This window comes from Sceloporus occidentalis, unplaced genomic scaffold, assembly GCF_023333645.1.
Source record: "Sceloporus occidentalis isolate IW3139 unplaced genomic scaffold, rSceOcc1.0.p SCAF_21, whole genome shotgun sequence".
Classification (NCBI taxonomy): domain Eukaryota; kingdom Metazoa; phylum Chordata; class Lepidosauria; order Squamata; family Phrynosomatidae; genus Sceloporus; species Sceloporus occidentalis.
In genome coordinates, this window is record NW_028317001.1 from 12,739,856 (window position 1) to 12,751,933 (window position 12,078).

The 12,078-nt window shown below is 52.6% G+C and overlaps 1 protein-coding gene and 1 long non-coding RNA gene across 2 annotated transcripts in view; one reads left to right on the forward strand and one right to left on the reverse strand.

Moving 5' to 3' along the window:
- LOC149301623 (uncharacterized) overlaps window positions 1-12,078 on the reverse strand; it is a 239,280-nt gene that overhangs the window by 134,223 nt on the left and 92,979 nt on the right. The gene's annotated exons all lie outside the window — the stretch shown is intronic.
- LOC149301624 (uncharacterized) lies at window positions 9,476-11,488 on the forward strand. Its single transcript, XR_016272233.1, has 3 exons — window positions 9,476-9,636; window positions 11,066-11,232; window positions 11,422-11,488. It is a non-coding gene; the product is annotated as an uncharacterized LOC149301624 (long non-coding RNA).

The following is a 12,078-nucleotide window of genomic DNA, read 5'->3' on the forward strand; positions in this document are numbered from 1 at the left end:
CAACAGAACTTTGGAGGAGTGTCACCGAAAATGCAAATCGCTGAAATCTCAATACAAACAATACAGAGATGCCCAGGCCAGAGGTACTAAGAAGACCACCCCCCTGCCCTTTTACAAGGAGCTGCATGCTTTCATTAAAAGTGATGGAAGCATCAGACCCAACAGACTAGCCACCAGTGGGGAGCGTGTGAGGGTCCCGGTGGGCCAGCCAGCCAGAGCGGAGCCTGTGGTGGTGGAGGAGCAGGAGGAGGACGAGGCCCCGGACCTTGAATGTGCCCAAGACCTTTTGATGCCCCCTCAGGGTAAGATGCGCCATGGCCCCTGGGGGGAAGGGAGGAGGAAATGGGAAGATGTGGCCCCGGGGTGGGCACAGGACAGAGATGACCCTTGTCCCTTGTCATACAGATGAGGAGCAGGAGGAGGAGGAACACCCCGACTCAGGCGATTCCTCCAGCAGCCAGAGACCTCTGGACCCCCGCGCCCTGCTCAGACGAATGTCTGCTGGGGCCGGGAGCTCCAGAAGGAGACCACCATCTTGTGCTGGATCCTCTTCCACGACCAGCAGCTACTGTGACCGATCACCTCTCTCCCGGGCCAGTGCACCCGCCAGCGATGGCAGTGAGGCCAAAGAGAATATGCAATGTAAACCCTATATTTATGTTTATAACTGCATGGCTCAACTGCACAATTGTGGCATGTTTCTTTCACTGCTTACTGTGCTGGTATGTTTGCAAGGTTGCTGTGCAAGTAGGATTGTAAGTGTCCCTGGCATGGTCATGTGCTGCATGTGTCCCACATTCCTAAGGCACCCCTCCCTTGCATGTAAATCTCTCCTTTCTCCACGCCCTTAGTTTGAAGCTCTACCCTTTGCCACAGCTTTGAGTGAGAGTTCCTGCATGGCAGAATGGGGTTGGACTAGATGGCCCTCAGGGTCTCTGCTAACTGTAGGCTTCTATGACTCTCTGCTTGTATGCCCAATAGTAGGAGGACGAACTGAAGCAGAAGAAGGAGAAGGAGAACCACCTCCAGCTAATCCCATAGCTGCCATGTCAGCAGAGGAGCGACTTGCGACCAAGAAGAAAAGAGTGCATCCGTCAGCAGCTACTAGAACTGTGGCGGCTGTGGATCAGCTCAAGGCTTGCTCAGCAGAGCACATGACAGCACTGATGGAGCAGGGGCAGCGAGCCTTTGAGGACAGGGAGAGGGGCAGACAGTCCCTCAGGGAGCTCATGGAAAGGGCACTGGGATTTCAAGAGAGGACACTAGAAGTTCAAGTGAGGGCAGTGGAAGTTCAAGAGAGGGCCGTTCAGAACCAGGATAGAGCAATAGACAGGTCAGACCAACATCACGAGAGCACAGTCCAGAAGCAGAGGTGACTCAACACCACCTTGGAAGTGCAGACTGTTCTGATGGGGCAAATGCTGGAGATCATGAGAGGAGGGCAGGGTGGCCCGAGACGCAGAAGGCTACGTAGGGAGCAGGGTGGAAGAGGCAGGGCTGTCCCCAGGGTCGTGGAGGAAGGGGTTGAGCAGCAGAAGCCCCCAGCAAGAGGTGGAAGAGGCAGGGCTGTCCCCAGGGTCGTGGAGGAAGGGGTAGGGCAGCAGGAGCCCCCAGCAAGAGCAATTCTTCCAGCTGAGGAGCAGGGAGTTGCCATGGAGGTGGAACTGGCTCAGCAGCCTCTTGCTGGGCCATCCTCCAGCCTCTTCAGTGACTCAGTGGCAGTCCCACCGCCCACAACTCGCCCCCAAAGGCAAAGGGCAACTAGAGGGGGCCTGGGATCAAGGGGCAGGGAGCACTGGCAAGGCACTAGGTCCCATGATGTCCCATAAAGACATCATTTTGCCTCCCAGGGTATGTGTTCCCTCCCAGCCCTATCTAATCTATTCTAATCTTACTGTTCCCTCTTCCCACCATGCCTGGCTCACTGGTCCCCAAACCAGCAATGTCCAAACTCTGTCCTTCCAGGTGTTTGGACTTCATCTCCCAGAAGCCCCAGCCCCCTTGCCCTGAGGTCTGGGATTCTGGGAGATGAAGTCCAAACGCCTGGAAGGACAGAGTTTGGACATTGCTACCTCACAGCACTCCTGCCTAGGTTTAGAGTGCACAGTTGTGCCTAAGCTGTCACATTCACACACACAGCCACACTGCCGCAGTTGCGCATAATGAACCACACAATTTTTTTTTAAAAATAAAGTTTTTTATTAACAATAACAAAACATTTTTATTTACATATATACAAAGGGAAGGGGGATGGTAAAGGGTGGTGGTGAAGGGGGATGGCAGAGGGGGCAGGGGAGGGAAGCTGCTTCAGGGAGGGGGAGGCGGGGGTGGGGCGGGCAGCCGGCGGAGGATTTCTTGGAGCGTGTGCTCCATGGAGGACACTCTCTCCGCCAGCTTCTCCACCTTGTCCTCCAGGGCAGCGAACCTCCACTCCGTCCGGTTCTCTGCGGGGGGAAAAGAAAGAGGATGGTTAGGATCAGCCTGTGGAGCCCATCACCCACTCCCACAGGCAGGGTTTCTGGGGACCCCCTCTCCCTTCCCTGGGTTCACCTCTACACTTACCTCGCTGCCGGGCTTGGAGGACTCAATCCAGGGCCCTGGCATCGAGGGCCAAGTCCCCTGGCTCCCTTGGCAGGCGGCGGCTCGGCCCAGGCTCCTCTTCCTCGGCGGCAGCAACAGCAGCAAGGACTTCAAGCCCTGCAAATGAGGAAGGAAAGGCCCAAGTTACCATGCTGGCATGGCAGAGGAGGGCACAAGTGTCGTGGGGGCTGCAGTCAGGCAACCCCCACCCCTCACCCTGGGGACCTACCTGCCGCCAGAGGAGCCTGCTCTGGCTGCGGAGGGGCCACAGCAGCTGGTCCTGGCTGTGGCCCACCCTCAGAGACATCCTCGTCCCCCGAGGATGGTGGAGAGGGCGACCTGGCACGGTGCCCTCCCTCCCTCCGCCTCCGCCTCAGCCGCACGCCTGCAGAAGGGAAGAGGAGGGATGGCATTGGCACCATGCAGGAAGGAGAGGAGGGCAAGGGAAGGGTCAAAGAGGGTAGGACAGGGCATGGCAAGAGCTCTGACTTACCTGGAGGACGGCGATCTTCTGGTCTGGGCCGATCTCCCCTGACCCACAGGTCCTTCAGCCGCGAGAAGAATGGTGGCCGCCTGTCAACCGGGGGCTCCTCTCCGAAATCCTCAAGGGTTTCAAAGAACGCTGCCTTGAGAGTTTTAAACTTCACTCTACATTGGTGCAGCGTTCTTTGAAACCCTTGGTTTCGGAGGGCACGAGATGACTCTAGAAAATGCCCCCGGTTGGGCTTGTTCGTGCTGGCCGTCACCCTTCTCGGAGCTGCCTGTGGCATCAGGGAGTCCAGGAGGACCTCCTCATCAGTCAAATAAGCGATGCGGACCGGGACCCTCCTGCGTGGCGCTGCCGTCTTGATCGCCGTCCTGGGGTCTTGCACAGTTGCGCACGGGTATATATGGGTACCTGCGGCTCAGGGCCGTTAGGCCAAGGTGGTCCTAGGCCAATGAAAGCTCTCAGAGGAGCAGTTTGAATCTGTCCCACAATAGATGCCCTCTGGGTCCCCTATTGATACGTTCAAATGGGCCATTAGGAAAGCTTGAATTTGAGGGGGATTGATACATTGTCAAAGGGGAAATTGGCAGTTGGAGCTGATGTATCTTTTTGACCCAGGAAAACAGGCGCCAGGAGACCTTTTGTGTGTGTGTGTGTTTGTGTGTGTCCCCCTCAGGCACGTGGCAAAACATGCCCACAGCACAGATCAGGAATGATAGGCAGACTCAAACTGTGGATAATGGGATACATTTATTCATGTGCTTATGCTATTACAGGACAATGCACTCTGACATCACAGATGATGGCACAGGAGCCATCCTTCAGATTCTCCTTGTCAGAAAAAAATCTGCCAGGACATCCCTCACAGCCTCCCCTGCTGCCTTCTTGGCATTCTCTTCATCTGCCGTGATTGCTCCCAGGGTGGGCAGCACAAAACGGCGCCTATATCGCATGCCCTCATCCAGGACCCTGCCCTTGGTCTCACAGATGTTGTGCAGAATGGCGCATGATGCGAGGATGGGCACCACGTTCTCCTCTGCCACCAGGAGTGGGGCAGTGAGACAGCGCCATCTCGCCTTCAATCTGCCAAACGCTCTCTCCACGGCCCCCCTCACGCGATTCAACTTCTTGTTGAAGAGCTTCTCTTTGGGAGTGTGGGGGGTCTTGAAGGGTGTCATGAGCCACTTCTGAATGGGATAGGCACAGTCAGCCAGTATCAGGGGCCCGATCTGCTGGCCTCTGATGTTGATGCTGGGGTTCCCTTGCACATAGATGCCAGCCTCCATGGCCTCGTAGATGAGAGAATTCCGTGCCACCCTGGCATCGTGGGCTGACCCATGCCATCTGAGCTCCACGTCCACGAACCTTCCTGTGTGGTCACATGTCCCTTGCAGGATGACAGAATAGGAGCCCTTTCTGTTGACATAGGCATTCCTCAGCCCCAAGGGTGGTATGATCAGGCAGTGGCACCCGTCCATGAGGCCAACCACTTGTGGGAAGCCGCGCTGACCAAAGGCATCCATAATCTGTGGGGGAAAGAAAGGGAGAGAAACAGAGGAATTGAGATGACAACTCTTTTACACGTGCGCAACTGCACCATAGCAAGAACAGCAAATGTACAGTGAGGGGGTGACATTTGACACAGAATATCACAGAGCTGCCAAAGATTAAAGGGAAGGTGGTGTGGCTGTCCCTACCTCACGTGCGTTCCCCAGGTACACGGTCTGTGACAGCAGCAACTTCTCCATGGCCAGGGCAAACTCCACCACGATCTCCCCAACGGTGGCAACGCCAGTCCCAAACAGCGCCGCCATCACAATATAGCTGGACTTGTGTGCCAGTGAAAAGACACCAATGGCCACTCTCTTCTCCACCGGGATGGCTTTCCTCATCACTGTGTCTGACTTCTCCAGCTCTGGGCGCAGGATGCCCACTAGTCTGTGGAAGAGGGCACGGGGCATTCGGAAGAAATGCCTCCATTGCTCGTCAGACCATATGGTAGAGACAAAGTTGTCCCACAAGTCTTGTGATGCAGGGACCTTCCAGCATCGGCGGAGCCGTGCCACTCTGGCCAGGGCCATGGCACCGCCAACAGCAGCCTGATAAATAATAATAATAATATGGTTTATTTATATACCGCTATTCCAAGGATCATAGCGGTGAACAACAATAATACAACAGTTAAAACATCATAGATCACAAATTACAACCCCCCTGTACAAACATCATATGCTATAAAACAATTAAGAATACATGAAAACACCCCCATACAAATAGCAGGGGGGGGGGGGGAAAGTTCCACCCGGTGGCATGGGGGTGTGGCAGCGTCCCTCAGGAGGCCGGGGAGCCGGCTTTTCAGGAGGGGCCTCTCTCACTGATCCCTCCCCCCTGGTGAAAAGCCACCACAGCGGCAAGACAGTCCTCCGCAGTTCTGGGGAGCTTCTTCCCAGGTGACATGGGGGGGGGGGGGCAGCGGCAGAAGTAGTCCTCCACCAGCTCTCAGGCAGTCCCCGATGTTGCTGGGTCTGCCTGATGGCTCCCTCTGAGGCCGAGGTGAGAGTTGAAGAGGGAGGGGCCTCTTCCTTCAGGCAGTCCCCGATGTTGCTGGGTCTGCCTCATGGCTCCCTCTGAGGCCGAGGTGACAGTTGAAGCGGGAGGGGCCTCTTCCTTCAGGCAGTTCCCGATGTTGCTGGGTCTGCCTGATGGCTCCCTCTGAGGCCGAGGTGACAGTTGAAGAGGGAGGGGCCTCTTCCTTCAGGCAGTTCCTGATGTTGCTGGGTCTGCCTGATGGCTCCCTCTGAGGCCGAGATGACAGTTGAGGAGGGAGGGGCCTCTTCCTTCAGGCAGTCCCCGATGTTGCTGGGTCTGCCTGATGGCTCCATCTGAGGCCGAGGTGACAGTTGAAGACGGAGGGGCCTCTTCCTTCAGGCAGTCCCCGATGTTGCTGGGTCTGCCTGATGGCTCCCTCTGAGGCCGAGATGACAGTTGAGGAGGGAGGGGCCTCTTCCTTCAGGCAGTCCCTGATGAACCGCTATGGCAGCCACTGCCGTTCACTGTTCTGTGTCATCATCATCATCACTGCTGCTGTCATCCAAGTCTACAGGTGTTATGGTGGTGGCTGATGGGACCTCTATTGCAGTGGCAATGGAGGCGGAGGGGGCGGAGGGGGCAGAGGAGGCGGAGTAGACGGCGGTGGCACCGGCGACAGCTGTGGCTGTGGATTGCAGCTTCAGTAAGAGCACAGGGAACAAAGGAGAGGAGGCATCCATGATGCCAGTGGTGGCACTCGCAATGCGCAAGCGGGCAAGGATGCCAACATCAGCTGATCAACAGCTGGCAGGAGGCCACCTTTGTTCTTGGGTTGGGCGGGGAAAAAAGTTTAAAGGGGCCTGGGCGCTTTAAATGTGCACATGCACATTCCGCAGCCGGCAAAAGGGAAATTGCTGGCTGGTGCTGGACTGCCGCAGCTGCGCACTTCTCAGCCGGCAAAAGAAAAAAAAAGCTGCGGTTTTGGCCACCCGTGCGGAAGCTGCCTATCTCTTTGCGGCGTCCTCCGAGGCGGCAGTATGGAAACTGCGGGTCAGAAACGGCCCCAGGTGAGGCATCTTCACTGCCCCCCGTGTGGAAGCCCCAACACCTGAGCCACGCCCCCGGGGCGGGCGGTCTGGAGGCTCCGTATTCAGCAGAATACACCTCCAAGACGTCTTCCCCTGCCCGTCTGTATCCCGCCTACATGTGAAAGGGATCTAGGCATCCAAGTAGACCACAAGTTGAACATGAGTCGTCAGTGCAACACGGCAGGTAAAAAGGCCAGTGCAATTTTAGGTTGTATCAGTAAAAGTATAGTATCTAGATCAAGGGAAGTAATAGTGCCACTCTATTCTGCTTTGGTCAAACCTCACCTGGAATATTGTGTCCAGTTCTGGGCACCACAATTAAAAAAGATGTTGACAAGTTGGAAAATGCCCAGAGGAGGGCAACCAAAATGGTGAAGGGACTGGAAACTATGTCCTATGAGGAATGACTAAGCGAGCTGGGTATGTTTAGCCTGGAGAAGAGAAGAGGTGATATGATAGCCCTTTTTAAATATTTGAAGGGATGTCATATTGAGAGGAGAGCAAGCTTGTTTCCTGCTGCTCCAGAGAACAGGACCCGGAACAATGGATGCAAGTACAGGAAAAGAGATTCCACCTCAACATTAGGAGGAACTTCATGACAGTAAGGGCTGTTCAACAGTGGAACATACTCCTTCCTTGGAGTGCAGTGGAGTCTCCTTCCTTAGAGGTCTTTAAGCAGAGGCTGGATGGCCATCTGCCAGTGATGCTTTAATCGAGAGTTCCTGCATGGCAGTGGATGGCCTTAGCAGTCTCTTCCTACTCTAGGTTTCTGTGATTCTATGATTCTGAGATCACAATGGGAAAGTCTCAATCCTTCGACAAGGAGCATCAGCTTGAGGTCGCAACAGGCCAATCTCAATCCTTCAGGTAAAGAGCACCACCTAGAAGTCACAATAGTCCCCTCTCAATCCTTCAGGCAAGGAGTATGAGCCTGAAGTCACAATGGTCCAGTCTCAATCCTTCAGTCATGGAGCATCAGCCTGAAGTCATAATGGGCCATTCTCAATCCTTCAGGCATGGAGCATCAGCTTGAGATCACAATAGTCCCATTTCAATCCTTCAGGTACAGCACCACCCTAAACTCAGTCCCGTCTCAATCTTTCAGGCAAGGAGCGTTAGGGTGAGATCACAATGGGCCAGTCTCAATCCGTCAGGTAAGGAGCACAAGCCTGATATCACAATGCTCTAGTCTCAATCCTTCAGGCAAGGAGCATCAGCCTGAGATCACAATTGGACAGCCTCAATGTTTCAGGTAAGGAGCCTCAGACTGAGGTGTCAATGGGCCAGTCTCAATCGTTCAGGCAAAGAGCATCAGCCTGAAGTCATAATGGGCCTGCCTTAATCCTTCATTCAAGCAGCATCAGTATCAGATCACAAATGTCCCATACCAATCATTCAGGCAAGGAGAATCAGTATGAGCTTGCAATGGGCCAATCTCAGCCCTTCAGGTAAGGAGCATCAGCCTGAGATCATAATTGGCCAGTCTCAGTCCTTCAGGAAAGGAACAACAGCCTGATGTTACAGTGGACCAATCTCAATCCTTCAGGTAAAGAGCACCACCTAGAAGTCACAATAGTCCCATCTCAATTCTTCAGTCAAGGAACATCAATCTGAAGTCACAATGGGCCAGGCTTAATCCTTCAGGTAAAGAACAACAGCCTGAGGTCACAATAGTACCGTCTCATTTCTTCAGAGAAGGAGCACCACTCTGAACTCATAATAGTCCCATCTCAATCCTTTGAGCATGGAGCATCAGCATGAGGTTGCAGTGTAAACCCAGTTAAAACAGCCCCCTCCCTCCAGGTTTCAGCCTTGGGCAAGGAGTGTGGAAAGAGCTTCAACACCAGAGCTGCTCCTCTTTTACCTAAAAAGAAGCAGATGTACAAACACACACACACACACACACACACACACTCTCTCTCTCTCTTTGATTCCTCCTCTGAAATTTCATGGCCCATGGAGACTCCCAAGAGGGGAGAGGAGGCCTGGCAGCCAGAGGAGCCTTGGTGCTTTTTTGGGGGAGGAGGAGGAGGAGGAAAGCTTAGAAGAAGGGGCTTAGAAAGAGGAGGAGGAGGAAGGCTTATAGGAAGGGCCTTAGGAGGAGGAGGGCTTTTATATGAAGGGCCTGAGGAGGAGGAGGAGGAAGGCTTGGAGGAAGAGCCTGAGGAAGGCTTAGAGGAAAGGATGGAGGAGGATGAGAAGGCTAAGAGGGAAGGTCTGAGGAGGAGAAGGAGGAGGAAGGATTAGAGCAAGGGCCTGAGGAGGAGAAGGAAGGCTTGGAGGAAGAGCCTGAGGAAGGCTTAGAGGAAAGGATGGAGGAGGATGAGAAGGCTAAGAGGGAAGGCCTGAGGAGGAGAAGGAGGAGGAAGGAATTAGAGCAAGGGCCTGAGGAGGAGGAGGAGGAGGAAGGCTTGGAGGAAGAGCCTGAGGAGGAGGAAGGCTTAGAGGGAGGGATGGAGGAGGAGGAGGAGGAGGAGGAGGAGGAGGAGGGATTAGAGGAAGGGAGTGAGGAGGAGGAGGAGGAGGAGGAGGAGGAGGAAGGCTTAGAGGAAAGGCCTGAGGAGGAGGAGGAGGAAGAAGGCTTAGAGGAAGGGCCTGAGGAGGAGGAGGAGCAGGAGCAGGAGCAGGAGGGCTGAGAGGAAGAGCCTGAAGAGGAGGCAGGCTTAGAGGAAGGGACAGAGCAGGAGGAGAAGGCTAAGAGGGAGGGCCTGAGGAGGAGGAAGGCTTAGAGGAAAGGCCTGAGGAGGAGGAGGAGGAGGGAGTCTTAGAGGAAGAGCCTGAGGAGGAGGAGGAGGAGGAGGAGGAATTAGAGGAAGGGCCTGAGGAAGAGGAGGAGGAAGGCTTAGGAGAGGCCTCTGGAGGATTCTTCAGGGAAAGAAGGAGAAGAAGAAGGGGCTCCTGGGCATGCGCAGAGGCCTCAGAGGGAAAAGCCACAGGGAGAAATAGCTCTTGGTTAATACTTCTTATTATTATTATTATTATTCATAACTTTATTTATTAATAAAGACGTATAAAGAGTATACTTATATAGACTGCCTCAGGGAGTCTCTAAATTATAGCATCAGGAAAACGTTTAGGTGTTTTAAGGTTGGGAAATCCTTTTTGGGATCCCTTCCGACTTTGGGGCCCTTTCATCCTCCATTTTGGGTTCCCTGAAGGCCTCAAACTGCCAAATGCCAAGCACTGAGGCAGAGGCAGCCATTTTGTGTTCTGGCGGCCATTTTGTGCTGCTTGTGACTGTGGGGAATAATGTTCCAGAACCTTCTCTGAGGCCTCAGTTGAACAGAGGCCTCTCTTTCTCTCCTGAGGCTCCAGAGTCAGAAGGAGGCCAGGCTCCTTGGGCCAAAAGGAAGGAAGTGTGTGGTTTGTGTCTCTTTTCTGAGAGGGTTTTCTTATTACACAGCTCTGCTCCTTCTGGGGAAGATGGGTTTTAAAAGGGATCAGAAATAGGAAGATAGTTTGAATACAATCCTTCTTCTTCTTCACAAACATTAGGCTTTGGCTTCTAAGAGGAGGCTTGCCCCCCAAAATAGGCCAAAAGTAGCTCCTTTTGGAGGTTTTAAAAGCCGCCTCAGTTTTCTTATTAATAGATTTTCATGGAAGGAAGGTGGCAGACCAGACTATCTCTTATTATTACCAAATAAACATAGAAACAAACAACAACAACAAAAATAAGGATTAGACAGATAAGCAGACTGTTTATTTTTTAAAGGAAAACCATTATTAGGAAGGTAAAAACAAGACATGGGTGCTTCTGCCCTTTTACAACCGACTCAGGCTGAAGAAATAGTGCAGTTTGAAGCTGCTTTATTTCTCCTGGCTCCATTCTATGGAATCCAGGAATCCTGGGATTTGTAGTTTGTTGTGGCATGAGAGCTCTCTGGCAGAGAAGGCTAAGTGTCCCAAAGGAACAATCCCAGGATTCCATAGCACTGAGTAATTAAAGCGGTGTCAAAGTGCCTTATTTCTACAGTGTGGATGCAGCCTTCTTTGGAAAGAAGAAGATGCTGTGGAAAAGCACTAGGGACCTCTGGAGGTTTCAGCAGATGATTTATTTATTTATTTATTTACTTATGAGGCACTCATTTCACATCTTTCTACAGGGACATAACCAGGGCCCTCTCCAATTCCCCATCCTCTAATCCCCCACCACTCTAAGAAAGCATGGAGTATCTGTTGTGTAGGAGTGCTGCAGTGAGTGTATGCTAGGTCCAGGGGGCTTTGTTTGGTGCAGAGGGAGGAAGGGGATGCCCACCTCTGCATCGGCCCAAAGGAGATATTCGAGAAGTGTGTATGTCACCAGCAGGATGCTGTTCTCTGTGTCTTTGAGTGCTGCAGGGTTTCTTGCTAAGCTGCTCCTAACTCTGCTGCCTTTTCTCAGGAACTTCATCTCGGACTCCTTGGACACAGCTTTTGGGCATCTTTTGCTGGAAGTGACCCAAGTGCCAGACCACCAGGACCCCTGCCCACCTGATGGCCAACACAGAGGCCAAGCGAAGGGAGTTGGGTTCCAAGAGAAAGAGGATGCAGAGGTGCAAGAACTCTTTGGTGAGCAGAGGTTCTTGACTATTAGTTTCATCTGTGTCACTGCTGGGCCAGCACTTGAAAGCAGGTGGAGAACATACTCTCCCAATTTAGCAGAGACAGTCCTGGTTAATCCTCTGTCACCCCACTTTTTCAGACGCTTTTAAAAATGTCCCGGTTGCCCTCTCATCCTCCCATTTTCCCCCTTCTCAGCTCACTTCAGTTCCTGAGTGCCATTCAGTTTGCACCCCATCAACTCAAAAGTGGGGAGAGGAGAGGAAAGAAGGAAGCAGGATATTGCCCTTCCCAGGAGGCTGAAGCAAAAGCAAACTGACGTGCCCTTCCTAGCTTGTGTGTTCTTCCTGATAAACAACTTTGGCTATCTCCACCGCCTTCTGGATTGCTTGTCCACATGTGTCTTGCTTTTCCAATCTGGGAAATGTTGGGGGATACGGGAAACATCTCTGGATCTAAATATGGGGTGGGCCCAGTGGCCCTCAAACCCAGAGTGCGCTGCAGAACTGTTATTAAAAATGACGTTTGCTTCTGAAAAGTGGCAAGAAATGTCTAAATGCACTATAATTCTTTTGTGGCTAAAAGTACTATACGTGTTAGGATAGTCAGTATCCTATTCCATCCTCAATAACCCAGCCATGGCCTGAATTATATTGTTTATTATATTGTATATTATATTGGAAAGATTCCAAACAAACTGGATCTCAAAGGCAGTAGCTTTTTTTCTGGCTGAGAGCATTTAAAGTTTATTTCCTGGACTGAATTCTAAAGTGATCAAATAATATTTGGATGCACCATATGCTTTCCTCCCCTTTTGCTTTGTCACTCTGTGGATGAGAGCTATTTTCTGTTGCA